Genomic DNA, 15128 nt, shown 5'->3' with positions numbered 1-15128 from the left:
TAGACTTTCACATTTAATTTCTTTCCGACTCTGTGATATTACGGCATGTATTGTAAAAGGAGTCTCCATTACTGCCTCTTGTCTTATTTTTCAAACGATCTTTCCTTTACGATTTTTAATATATTTTTATAGTTATCTTCAAGAGCCTCCGTGGCTCAGCTGGTAACGCGCCGGCCTCTCACCGCAGATTCACATCCCGGTCACTCCATGTGAGATTTGTGCTGGACAAAGCGGACGCAGGACAGAATTTTCTCCGGGCGCTCCGGTTTTCCCTGTCATCTTTCATTCCAGCAACACTTTCCAATATCATTTCATTCCATCTATCACTCATTAATCATTGTCCCAGAGGAGGGCAACAGGCACAATTCCTATCCTCGCCGCTAGATGGGTGCTTCATTCATTCTGGTCGAATGACTGGAAACAGGCTGTGGGTATTTTTTTAATAATCATCTTCAAAATTTTCCTTGCCGATAAGGACCGATTAACACGCGTGGTCCGCCTCTGTGGTTTAGTGGTTAGTGGTTAGTGTGATTAGCTGCCATCCCCGGAGGCCCGGGTTCGATTCCCGGCTCTGCCACGAAAATTTGAAAAGTGGTACAGGGTCCACTCAGGCTCGGGAGGTCAACTCAGTAGAGGTGGGTTCGATTTCCACCTCAGCCATTCTGGAATTGGTTTTCAGTGGTTTCCCACTTCTCTTCCAGGAAAATGCCGGGATGGTACCTAACTTAAGGCCACGGCCGATTCCTTCCCTCTTCCTTGTCTATCCCTTCCTATCCGCCCATCCCCCGACAAGGCTCCTGTTCAGCATAGCTGGTGAGGCCGCCAGTTGTATACTCCGACCCAGAGTCTGAAGAAGTTGTGACACTTGCACGGAAAGCTAAAAATTCTCGGAAATTGCTAAGCATGGCTATTTCAAACAGTGACACTTGCACGGAGGCCCAAGGAGGGTTGGAAAATCTGAAACAGGGGAGGGGAAGGCCCACCGGGTAAGTGGAATTCATTGCTACAGTTGATACCTGTGTGACAAATAGGGTTCCGTGTTGAACTGGTGATAATTGCTCTGCAGCTATGGAGTTCACTGAGACCGCCTTTATTGATTTACGACGGACATCAGTATATTGTGGACTATACCAATAAAGATCAAAATGACTTATTGGCGGTGCGTATATTTCAAGAAAAGTAAATGTAAAGGAAGAATAACAACGAAAGATAATACAGTCATGTTTGCATTCCGGACGACGCGGCGAATGAAGTAAAAAAAAAGTGTAGCAAAAAAAAAAGTGCAACAGTATGATTTCAACAGTTTACACCGGAGAAGTAGGCCAGCTCTTCAATAGAGGCTATGACCTTGTGACATCGCTGCCATCACATAGAAGTGCCAAACAATCATTACATCTTATCCAACGGAAAAGAATGGGACCTACAAAAGACCCGATCGATTCTGGAGGTGTAATAATACAGGAGAGATACATAGCAATGAACGACGGTAGAAAATTCCTACTTGAAGACAACAGGGGGCTTAAAGACAGGATATTAGTGTTTGCCAGCGAGAAAGGAAAATCTGCTTTATCAACTTGCTCTTCCTTCTTTCTCGACGCGACCTTCAAAAGTTCAAGCAAGCAGTTTGGGCAGTTATTTAACATCAACGCCGATCTTGGAAGTTCTTGGGAAGAAACCAACACGATACCAGCTGTCTACGCGCTGTTACCAAACAAGAAACGGGAAACATTATGCTCGTTTCTTCGAAGCTGTTAAAAACAACGTACCAGGATGGAACCCTGTGACACGTATTATGAACTTCGAAATCGCCATCGTCCAATCAGCTAAAACGCTGTTTCCTCAAGCTGAGATTTTCGCTTGCAACTATCATTTTAATCAATGTCTATGGAGGAAAGTACAAGATTGTGCCCTTGTTACTGCGTACAGGGAAAATGAAATTAGACTTCATATTCGAATGTGTTCAGCACTAGCGTACATTTCCCTAGAAATGATTGATGATGGTTGGCTATGTAACCTCGCCTGAAAATCAGAATCCACAGGTGTTTTACGACTATGTCGTCGATCAATGGCTGGATAACGAGCACATGCCAAGGAATATGTGGAACTGTTGTGGAAGGCGGCATCGGACCAATAACGTTTCTGAAGGCTGGAACCAAAGAATAAACAGTTTAATTTCGAGAGCGCACCCGAATGAATATTCGCTGATCAAACTCTTCGAGATGACGCAGGATACTACGGTCACCAATTTGACAGGATAGTTTTGAATATCGATGGGAAGAGAAGAAATAAATCAGCAGTGAAGATCGATGAGAATATTTCAAACGTGTTAAAAATACTTGAAGTTGATGGCAAACTAAGATTATTCCTACTTTGTGTTGCTTACGCTCAGTAACTGCAGTGAAACTACCCTGGAATATTACAGGATTTGTAAATCATGTAAATATATAAAATTAATATTCTGAATCATAATAATTAAAGAGAAAACGTGACAATGGAATATCACTGCATAACAATAATAATAATAATGTTATTTGCTTTACGTCGCACTAACTACTTTTACGGTCTTCGGAGACGCCGAGGTGCCGGAATTTAGTCCCGCAGGAGTTCTTTTACTTGCCAGTAAATCTACCGACACGAGGCTGTCGTATTTGAGCACCTTCAAATACCACCGGACTGAGCCAGGATCGAACCTGACAAGTTGGGGCTAGAAGGCCAGCGCCTTAACCGTCTGAGCCACTCAGCCCGGCATCACTGCATAACCATGCAAATATCTTGAATCAGCACTTAAAAAATAAAAAAACTTGACGAACTTGCATAAAGTGAAAGAAATATATCTACGAGGAACGCAAAGAGACTACCTCCCCGTAGTGTTCCCTGGAAATGGCGCTAAGTCGGCTAAATGTCTCTTACAATGTACAAAATTAACAGGAAAAACAAACCCCATGGCGCAACAGCCCTTGAAGGGCCTTGGTCTACCAAGTGACCGCTGCTCAGCCCGAAGGCCTGCAGATTACGAGGTGACGTGTGGTCAGCACGACGAATCCTCACGGTAGTTATTCTTGGCTCCCTACACCAGCGCCGCTATCTCGCCATCAGATACCTCAATTCTAATCTAATCACCTCGAACCAACCCTCAGATTCAGGTCAAATATTCCTGAGCTGGCCGGGAATCGAACCCGGGGCTTCCGGGTAAGAGGCAGGCACGCTACTCCTACACCATGGGGCCGGCATTTATAAAATTAACAGTTACTTATGAATTGCATCTAAATTCACTACCTAGATTACCAGAGCTAGGATTTTTGATGACATGTCACCTTTCAGTTGGTTCTAAATAGGCATTGCTAACTTGTATAGAAATCCTTATCATAGTTCCCACATTGTAGCAATGCTAATTATCGAGCAAGTGGCCGTGCGGTTAGGGTCGCGCAGCTGTGAGCTTGCATACGGGAGATAGTGGGTTCGAACCCCGCTGTCGGCAGCCCTGAAGATGGTTTTCCGTGGTTTCCCATTTTCACACCAGGCAAATGCTGGGGCTGTACCTTAATGAAGGCCACGGCCGCTACCTTCCCAATCTGCTACCCTTCCGTCGCCGAAAACCTTCGATGTGTTAGTGCGACGTTAAACAAATAGCAAGAAAATACTAATTTATTAAGTTTAGGTCATTTTTGTCATTTTTTGCCATTTTGTATTAATAGGTCATTTTATAATGTTGTAAGTCATTATGCGGTCATTTTATGGAATTTATTGTCCGGCTCCCAGGCTAAATGGTTAGCGTGCTGGCCTCTGGTCAAAGAGGTCCCGGGTTCGATTCTCGGCAGGATCGGGAAGTTTAATCATAATGGGCTCTGGGTTCGCTTCGCTGGCACGGGGGCTGGGTGTACGACCCGCAGGTCGCCTACGGGAGTCAAATCAAAAAGACCTGCACCTGGCGAGCCGAAGACTATTTTATAATTTTTGGGTCATTTTCTTACATGTTGAAGCATTTACGCGTGTGGTATTGGATTTCCAGGAGGGGTCAGTATTTATGTGCATCTTCGTCACGGTACCTATCAAATTAGATTAGGTATCCAAAATTTATGTTAGTATGACCATCCTACTTCTGACTCATAAGATAGAGTGAACGCTCCGTGCAAATGTTACTCCGTGCAAATGTCACTCCGTGCAAGTGTCACTCTGTGCAAGTGTCACTCCGTGCAAGTGTCACTCCGTGCAAGTGTCACCATCCTACTTCTGACTCATAAGGTAGAGTGAAAGCTCCGTGCAAATGTCACTCCGTGCAAGTGTCACTCCGTGCAAGTGTCACTCCGTGCAAGTGTCACCATCCTACTTTTGACTCATAAGGTAGAGTGAAAGCTCCGTGCAAATGTCACTCCGTGCAAGTGTCACTCCGTGCAAATGTCACTCCGTGCAAGTGTCACTCCGTGCAAGTGTCACTCAGTGCAAGTGTCACCATCCTACTTTTGACTCATAAGGTAGAGTGAAAGCTCCGTGCAAATGTCACTCCGTGCAAGTGTCACTCCGTGCAAGTGTCACTCCGTGCAAGTGTCACCATCCTACTTCTGACTCATAAGGTAGAGTGAAAGCTCCGTGCAAATGTCACTCCGTGCAAGTGTCACTCCGTGCAAATGTCACTCCGTGCAAGTGTCACTCCGTGCAAGTGTCACTCCGTGCAAGTGTCACTCCGTGCAAGTGTCACTCAGTGCAAGTGTCACCATCCTACTTTTGACTCATAAGGTAGAGTGAAAGCTCCGTGCAAATGTCACTCCGTGCAAGTGTCACTCCGTGCAAATGTCACTCTGTGCAAGTGTCACTCCGTGCAAGTGTCACTCCGTGCAAGTGTCACCATCCTACTTCTGACTCATAAGGTAGAGTGAAAGCTCCGTGCAAATGTCACTCCGTGCAAGTGTCACTCCGTGCAAGTGTCACTCCGTGCAAGTGTCACCATCCTACTTTTGACTCATAAGGTAGAGTGAAAGCTCCGTGCAAATGTCACTCCGTGCAAGTGTCACTCCGTGCAAGTGTCACCATCCTACTTTTGACTCATAAGGTAGAGTGAAAGCTCCGTGCAAATGTCACTCCGTGCAAGTGTCACTCCGTGCAAGTGTCACCATCCTACTTTTGACTCATAAGGTAGAGTGAAAGCTCCGTGCAAATGTCACTCCGTGCAAGTGTCACTCCGTGCAAGTGTCACTCCGTGCAAGTGTCACTCCGTGCAAGTGTCACTCCGTGCAAGTGTCACCATCCTACTTCTGACTCATAAGGTAGAGTGAAAGCTCCGTGCAAATGTCACTCCGTGCAAGTGTCACTCCGTGCAAGTGTCACCATCCTACTTTTGACTCATAAGGTAGAGTGAAAGCTCCGTGCAAATGTCACTCCGTGCAAGTGTCACTCCGTGCAAGTGTCACTCCGTGCAAGTGTCACTCCGTGCAAGTGTCACCATCCTACTTCTGACTCATAAGGTAGAGTGAAAGCTCCGTGCAAATGTCACTCCGTGCAAGTGTCACTCCGGGCAAGTGTCACTCCGTGCAAGTGTCACCATCCTACTTCTGACTCATAAGGTAGAGTGAAAGCTCCGTGCAAATGTCACTCCGTGCAAGTGTCACTCCGTGCAAGTGGCACTCCGTGCAAGTGTCACTCCGTGCAAATGTCACTCCGTGCAAGTGTCACTCCGTGCAAGTGTCACTCCGTGCAAGTGTTCCAACCCCAGTCTGAAGCTCCAGGACACTGCTCTTGAGGTGGTAGAGGTGGAATCCCTCGCTGATTCCGAGGGAAAACCCGACCCTAGAGGGTAAACAGATAAAGAAGAGAGAAGAAGACGATAGCCAGTTAACAAGATTGAACAATACCTCCGTGTTAACAACAAAGCAACAAAGGCTTAAATGCATGAATTCCATTATCATAGTCAGAATGATGAAACTATATAAGACATAAATGATCGGAAATTGTAATATTCTGTTCAATAGGTGATGGTGGTGGTGATTATTGTTTTAAGAGTAAATACAACCAGGCAACCATCCTCTATATAAATCTAATCAGAGGGAGAAATGGAAGGGATCCGACACTTCGAGAAATGAAGATATAGGCCAAAGGAAAAGGGCCACAAAGAACGTGAAAATGAAAGACTACCTAGGCCTCGCAAACGTAATAGTTTTGGGGTAGAAAAAGAAAAAAGTCGACCAAGGGAGGTCGGGTAGGGTAGATGAAAGTGAGGAGCCTAGCACAAGTAAGTGGATGCAATCCTAGGACTCAGCTAAGGGCCTCGTGGTCGGCAGCCCACGCTCCAAAGTTCAGAGCCCCTGGGGCCCCTTTTACTCGCCTCTTAAGACAGGCAGGGGATACCGTGAGTGTTATTCTACCGCCCCCACCCACAGGGGCATTTCAATAGGCACAATAACAGAGACATTTAAATTAAATTTTAGGCTTCTGACACTAAAATACCATTTCATCCAGCGTGAATGAAATTATTTGTAACCTAGACTGTAGTGCCTTATTCATTACATTCTCTTCACCAATTTTCTGCTGGTTCGGCGTTGATATGGACTTAGCAGCAAAAATCGAAATTCTTGCCGGTACGGTAAAAATGTCTACAACATACGTGATCGGAAATTAAATTCTATATAGCTATAGTTACGTAGATCCTCCGTAGCTCAGGCGGCAGCGCGTCGGCCTCTCACCACTAGGTTACGTGGTTCAGATATCGGTCACCCCATGTGAGATTTGTGCTGGACAAAGCGGAGGCAAGACATGTTTTTCTCCGGGTACGCCGGTTTTCTCTGTCGTATTTCATTCCAGCAACACTCTTCAATATAATTTCATTTCATCTGTCATTCATTAATCATTGCCCCAGAGGAGTGCGACAGGCATAGTTTCTATCTTCGCCGCTAAATGGGGGCTTCATTCACTCCATTCCTGACCCGGTCGAATGACTGGCTGTGGATTTTCATTCATTTTTCATAACTATAGTTACGTAACATTTATCGATAGGACCACTAATAATGTAGATATTTGAGAATAACATTTCAGTTTTTCCCCTAAACTACCATTTCGCACGGCGTGAATAGCATTATTTATAGCCCAGATTATAGTGCCCCATTTCTCCGAAATTACATACCGACTTTCATTCAATTCTCTTCAGCTATTTCCTTTTGATGCATACATATATACGTACAATACATATAATTATACATACAGAGAGATGACAGAAGATTACAAAGCGCATCTCTTTGTTACTGTGGGCACAACCGATACAGAAATACCATTCTTTTAAAATTCTGAGTAATGTACAGACAATATTTTGCTTATACAGCCTGCTGGAGCACCATTCGTTATCAATAGGTCGGATAACTCCTGTTGATATGTCTGTCGTTGTCATATTGTTTTGCCTGCCTCTTTCATTAGTTTTATGAATAATAAACACCGGTACATAATAAGTGGTTCATTCATAATTTCCGTACAATTTTACATGTGCTTGAACCATTCGGCCGAATCTGGATATTAATATTTCCAAACGGTCTTGCAGCATACGAATACAATTGGCCGTGGCTGAATGCTGGTTCCGGTAATTAGACTACCCTCTTTTTCAAGAGTTTGTCCCTTTCCTTCAGTAACGGCTATAAAGATGGCTAGTCGACCTGATACTTTCCCATCTGTGCGAATGTGGATTCTTTTTCCTTTCCATGCACGATATTAGGAACTTTCTGCCATCTCTTGCGTATATTCATAAGCAAGGGAAGGTTAAAGAATCAAAGAGTATCTAGCAGAGAATAGTATTCTTCTGTGATCAGAGGAAGTGGCTTGACAGGTGGTAAACAAACATGGCTGTAGGCTGAAACCTTAAAAGTAATTAAACATTTTGCTGGAAAGTAATTGACATTACAGATAGGTAACTTAACTCTTGCCATAGGCCTACTTAAGTTACCAGGTTGTTTTCTTCCTATTTTATTTAAATGACGGCCGTCTCCGTTATTGTGAGTTTACCGTTATTTTCTTCTTTTCCTAGTTATCTAAGTTTAATTTATTAATTAATTAACTTCATTACGTTGCAGCTCATTGAGCCTAACTGGATTGCATTTTTTGTTTTTCCATAGTTGTTAAACACTCTTCAATACTTTTAAACTCCATATCTGGTTGGTCTTTCTTTCAATTAGTTGTACCGGTTAATACTGCACCAGCTTAATCGTAAGTATCCACGGGAAGTTCTTGTCATCTAAGGGTGAGTTTTCTTTACTTTGGTAATTATTTTGTGTGGGGTATGTGCCCAGTGATTAATTTCTTCCTTATGTATTTATTTACCTTGTCTTGTACTCGTACCAGCTCAAAGGACGGAGCCGGCTGGTGCAAGGCAATGGCATTACTAAGGATGAACATCACATATATCAGAATATTAATGAAAGTGTCGGTCGCTTAGCCACTGGTTAGTACAGAATGTATTGCGGGTTAGGGTAAGCCTTCGCCTGCAATTATTGGAGTGATAATTTAATTATTATTCAAATTTGGCTGAACTTAGAGACCAATCAATGTCTCATGATTCACCGGTAGCTAATTCCGAAGAAAATAAAACAAAAATGAAAGAAATCGGCCCAGTAGAACGGACGGACAGATTTGCAAAAATTGTTTTTAGTAAACTCTTTTAATATATACATACATTTATTCGATTATTAAAAGTCTGGGGTTAACAACTTCAGTGGAATACCATTAGCATGCTGTATAGTGCTCTGCTTGACACTTGGAGATCAGGTTGTTTTCACGCACTCAAAACAGAACTAGTACTCCTATTTCAGAGCAGATTTACAAAATCGTGCAGAGGTGGAAGTGCTTGCTTGAATGCTGAACACTTCGGCTGTATAAAGTCCGCCGCCCAATTGAGATGCACCATAAACTTGTAGGAGAGCAGGCGTGAGAATGTGCAGGCTGGAATGGGGACATGTCACAAGCAACCTTGAGTCTTGGCACGGTCACATAAATACTGTACTCGAGTGTTCTTTTCTTCGTGGAATAATGTTTACATAGCGCCAGTCTCACCTTGGGGAGGAGTAGGAATTACACTTGTCTACTGGTCAGAATTTTAATGTAGCCTATATAAGGACAACAATTGTTTTACGAAGCGCTTAATACCATAACTTCTCAATAACGTATAACTAGAGCCCGGAATTTTATGCATTAATAGGTTAGAATGCAAGCTTACTGAAGCGAGAAGCAAGTATAGTCTACCTTCACAACGATTTTGCTATGGGGTCTGCATAAGCATTAGGGGTACGGCCCATCAGAACTCCCACAATTTATGTTACTCTTTCTACATTTGGAAAGAGCGGGTGGCCGACATTTCCTACTAACCAAATTAGTTTGCAATCTAACCTATTACCGCATGAAAATCCGGGCTTTACTTATAACTATTAATGTTAAAATTATTTCTCAACAGAAAAGGTAGGGTTCCCCTTACCAGGAAAAATGTAAAGTTAAGCAATTTCCTCAACTGTGCGGAAAGTTTAAGGACTAAAGGGGCCGCAAATTGGGAGTCATGGTCAGCTCTATCAAACTAAAAAAATCAAATTTCGAAGATCACTTCCGGCCTAAATGCAGTTCCGTAAAAACTATCTAAAATCGCTTGTTTCTTTACTTGTTTTCATTTTTATTCAAATCCTAGACAAATTAACATCATTTCTGTAATGTGTCCCTTGTTCAGTGCCCTCAGGCTTTTTTTGATTTTTTGAAAATTGTTCACACCGAATGCAGTTATAAGGGCTTAATTGAAACTCTGTACTGACTCACATTAGCGCTCGTAGTGGTAGAAAAAGGCAAACTGCTAATCTAATCGACCGGATAACGATGATTGAGAAAAGGTTTGTAATTTTCAGAAATAAATAATTCTCATGTTTTATTATATTTTATTTACGTAAATTTCGTAGCTCGTATCCCTAGGATGTTTTCAACATTCAGTTGCTTGTTGAAGGGCTAGAACAGTGAATTATTTATATATATATGAGTGCCTCAGACGGATGAAGCGCTGGCGTCTGGACCCAACATGGCAGGTTCCATCCTGGCTCGGTCCGGTGGTATTTGAAGGTGCTCAAATACGTCAGCTTCGTGTCGGTAGACTAACTGGCACGTAAATGAACTCCTACGGGACGAAATTCCGGTACGTTGGCGTCTCCGAAAACCGCGAAGGTAGTTAGTGCGACATAAAGCAATTATTATTATTATTATTATTATTATTATTATTATTATTATTATTATTATTATTATTATTATTATTATTATTATTATTATTATTATCTTACTCGGAGGTCCAGCGTTCGATTCCCGGCCAAGCGTCAGCAATTTTTATCTTATCTGAGGACTGGTTCGAGGTACTGGCCCTGGTCTAGAAATCCAAGAATAACGACCGAGAGGATTCGTCATGCTGACCACATGACTCCCCGTAATCTGCAGGCCTTCGGGCTGAGCAGCGGTCGCTTGGTAGGCCATGGCTTTTCGGGGATGTTGCGCCATGGGTTAGTTCTGTTAAACTCCAGGGTCGAGGGATCCCACTTCTACCACCTCAAGGGCAGTGACCTGGAGCGTGAGATATTTGGCCAGTGATACAACTGGGGCGGAGAACCAGTACCCTGTCCAGGCCGCCTCACCTGCTATGCTGAACAGGGGCCTTGTGGGAGATGGGAAGATTGGAAGGGATATACAAGGAAGAGGGAAGGAACCGGCCGTAGCCTTAAGTTAGGTTCCATACTGGCATTTGCCCGGAGAAGAATTGGAAAACCACGGAAAGCAACTTTGAGGTTTGCTGAGAAGGGAATGGAACCCCCGTCTACTCAATTGACCTCCTGAGACTGAGCAGTCCTCGCATCACTTCTCAACTTTCGTGGCAGAGCCGGGAATCGAACTCTGCGGTGGCCGCTAATCACACTGAACACAACACCACAGGGGCGGACATATAGGACCTATTATCAATTAAATTCCTCGGCAGAAAGCTGTTGGAACTTCCTAAGAGATTTACTTGCGGCTTTCACGATTGTGTTGATCATTTAACGAGGAAATTTTTGGGTTTTCTTCTTCTTCATCATCATCTCCTTCTTCTCCTGCTTCTTCTTGCCGTCTTCTCAAGTAATATTTGTATGGATTAAGTTCAAATATACGACATTATTATAACTTTTTACGAGCTAATTTACTCCTTCTTTACCTCTTTCTCTCTATGTTGAGTTTCCTCTGTGTCCATTACTCCCTCATGCGTTCGCTGTCTTGCTTCCGTTGTTCCTCTGTCCCGTCCCTTCCAGTCTTCTCAGTTCCTTCCTCGGCTAGAAAGCTCGTTCCGAAAATTATTTCTGTACATGAATTGTACCTCTGATATTTATGTGGGTCGGGGCAGTACAATAAAATCCATGGTATACACTGCCGTAAGAGGGGACCCACGTGTTCATAACTTATGACAGTGTGTTGACGAAAACGGGGCACTTAGCTGCGTCCTGTTTTATCTGAGTCTTATCATGCTATCGATTATTATCACACAAAGTGTACCATTATATCTGACTGCGAGTATGGATATTTAACGCGGTAAAAATTTTGCAGTAGGACGCCGCTTGTGAGGGCGTGATGCTATACAGAGCGCGGGAATCGAGAAGGTGATTTCCCGAGGCAAGGCGTGGTCATGTGTGACGAAGAAAGAATATGTGAGGAAGAGAGAAAGAGAGATGGGATTTTGTCTGGGGGAGAGACCTGCCATCTTAACAGAGATTTTTAGCGGGAGCAGACAGGCCCACCACATTACGGAAATTGAGTCGTAATTCCCGTAATTGAAGGCTTTTCAGGTAAATAAAAAGATGGAAATGGTGCTAGAATTTTACGAAGCTGTAGATACCTCTAGGTTTATTAACATATGATTAGATCAATAAATATGTACCAAGCAGAACCACCGTGGGAAGCTCTGTAGTGGCCACATTCCAGACTCAAGTTGTTTCTCGGGGCTTTCCCTGGCGTGCTATCTCATATAAAAGCTGAGTGATATGGGGGGAGATCATCCAGTTGACTATCATATTGCTGCCGGCCCGCGTCGCACGTCTGCTTAGATTGCGCCAGAAACCCTTTGGCCAGAACAAAGACAGTGTGTAATTATTACAGTGCGATAACTTTGATCCAGTGGATAGGAGAATTACGGAGTTACAGGTGGTGGATTTGTAAGTGGCGCTATATTCAGATACCTATCAATGAGATCGCGTGTGCTTAATGCTATCAGTAACAATAGAAAGCCGTACTTGCAGACTCGAATAAATAGCGGTAGGGGCGAAGCTCCCGAGGTGCCGAGGAAGTGTGGACAATAGGCTAAGGAGGTCTATGTTTATCCTCTGATAGACTGTTGAATCCAAGTTAAGCGGGCATAAAAACAAAGTAACCGAGTGGATAGTCTCTAGAGCAGAAAATAGTTTGTGGCACAGTACACAAGTTAGCGAGTATGCAGTGATACGAGAAGGGAGGACGAGGAGTGTGTGTTACAAAGTGTTAGCGATGTGTGCTAGCTCAACCTAAGTGAATGTCCAGAATGTGGCGTAGTGTTTAAAGTGAATATTTCATTGTAGTAAGAAGTCGAGTTATTCCGAGGGGAGTGAGCGGCAAGAACTTCAGAACGTGGCTTCGTAGACGCCACCTTGAACGAGGCATCCCTCAAGAAGAAGACAGCACCATGAACCAGCGGGGCAGGAAGACCGGACTCCAAGAATCGAACCTGGCTGAGACCTCTATCGTGATGGGCTAAATCATGCTAGCCTACCCGGAGGGAGACAGGAGGAGATCGATCAAAATGAGATAAGTGGACCAAGAATTACTAGACATATGGTAAGGTTAAGGTGTCACGCAGAGATAGTAGAATTAAACGTGTAAATATTAATATAGGATTTGATTGTGGCCCATCAGGCTGCATAGTAAGATTGTTTTGTTATATCTAAGGGTAAGAGTAGTTAGATTTGTTTTTTCATCTTTATGTAAAGCAGACAATGAGGTAATATTTGTTATCGCGGCAAGTGGTAGTGTGCCTAGTGATACGTATTTGTTTGAGTACGATAGACCGGATATTTTCATTTGGGTCGGTCGTTAAATACATTTTACTTGTAGGATTAGGATCACTATGTGTAATTCCCATTATATTACAAGGGAAGGGCAGACATATCTGCGTGATGTTAGGGGTGCATGCTAATCGTATTTCGATTATAGGCATGGCTCTATTTATGCTACTTAGATGAACGTGATCTGTAACGCTGGTGGAGACATTAGTATTATTGGACTCTGTGCGACTCTGCCAGACAGGGCTTGAACCACAGACCTTAGGTGACTGTGACCTCGTCGTAAATTTGACGATGTTTGATTTATTTGAGTGTAGTACGATCGTAGACATTGTTGTTATAATTGGGGCCCGTGCTTGTTTGTCAGTGAAATCGGATACATAGTGTAAGATGTATTTCCTCACTTATTTTTGTGGATATTTTGCTTTGTCAAGCGTAGATAAATAAAAGCCTCTTTGTGAAGTTAGCTCTGGGAGCTCGAGAACCGTTGATACTGGATCACAGCCGGTCGGTGTGTTTACAATTTTTTTTTTTTGCTTAGGGCGAGTCCCTCATGGCTAGACGAAGCAGGTCAATGCTCGGCCCACACTCTGGGGGTAGCACAGCCATCTTAGTGTAGCCCGCGGGAAGGTCATCTTTCCATTGAAACAGAGGTGTTTTCTGGGGACACTGTTACCTCATTCATTCGAACGTTTATCTCCTTTCCTTTATTTTGTTGTTGTTTCTGCATTTCTTATGGTTGCATATTTACCCTTAAGTTATCCTGCACGATATAATTATTGTAAGTGTCCATCTGTTGACACAAAGGTATGCTTGGTGGACGTGGGTTCACGTCCCTGTAAATATGTAATTGAGGGCGCTAGAGTAGGTTATCTGAGTTTATTTTTATTTACTTATTGTGCTGCTAATTTTTGTGTATATAAATATCCCGGTGTGGAAGGAAACTTTCATAATAGCGGTAATCTCTGCGGGTATCCTTAATTCTACCATTATATCATTTTATGTCGCAGACAGGGATGCAGTTTCCATGTGGGAGAACACATTAGGTTTTCTTTTTCTTTGGTTCACAGATCGACAAACCTCAGCATAACGTCATCATCCAGATTGTATTTTCTTTGTTTTCCTTTTAGTTTGTAGATGTGAGCCTTTGGCGCACTTATTTTGGCACTACAGGTGCAATCCTTGTATTTAACTTGTGTTGTGAATACAAACTTATGCTCAAAATTCTGATCACAGCGAAAGTGTTCCTCATTTCGTACTTTAATGTAGTATATGAGTTCCCCATGATCCTCTCGTCATAAGAACCCAAATTATCGACCATTTCTGCCGACTGCAGCTGAGCTGGTGCCCGTATGCAAGAGCAGAAGAGCAGGTAGGTATCATCCTGCAGTATTAATGTGCCCTGTAGGGTATATAAGAGTGGCGCCCAACGTGGGGCGAGAGTTGCCATGGGGAGGAGAATAATATCCACCATAATGTAGTAATTTGCCTTTAATTGGGTATGACGAGAGTATAGATGCAGACGCTATGAATATCCAAGATAGGATACAAAAACGTGTCTGAATGACGGTGGATTATTAGTTAGGAGTTTTTCTTTGATAAATGAGGAACTGAAACAGAGAAGCCAGTAGTTTGGCATTGAATCTGTTCAAATTTTAGTGCGTTATTTTTAACAGTGAATATTGTACATGTCTTGGTGTCGATATTCTGTCTTATATTTCGTAATCATGTGAGGATGATTTTTTTCAGGACTGTGATCTGGTAATTAACCATTGCTATGCAACACACTGTTATTTAGATTTTAAACTATAGTGTGTTATGTCATTCTGTTCAAAATTTCTGACGTTTGTGGTTCATATATGATCAGACAGAGCATAAGTGGATAGGTAGAAATTTAACGAAATCTAGGGTGATGACGGTGTGCGGGTAAGACCTCTAAGTCTCTCTTGACGGGTTGGCGTATTCACAGGATAATAAAATGTCGTTGACATTAGAGGAGATAAGCGAGCTATTGAAGGCAGGATTAGAGATACAGATGTCCGAAATCAGGGCGCAGATAGCTGCTGTAAAATCACAAGTTAATGA

This window comes from Anabrus simplex, chromosome 14 (assembly GCF_040414725.1).
Source record: "Anabrus simplex isolate iqAnaSimp1 chromosome 14, ASM4041472v1, whole genome shotgun sequence".
Taxonomy (NCBI): Eukaryota; Metazoa; Arthropoda; class Insecta; order Orthoptera; family Tettigoniidae; genus Anabrus; species Anabrus simplex.
The sequence above is the reverse complement of the archived record's forward strand: the minus strand, read 5'-3'. Positions refer to the sequence as shown.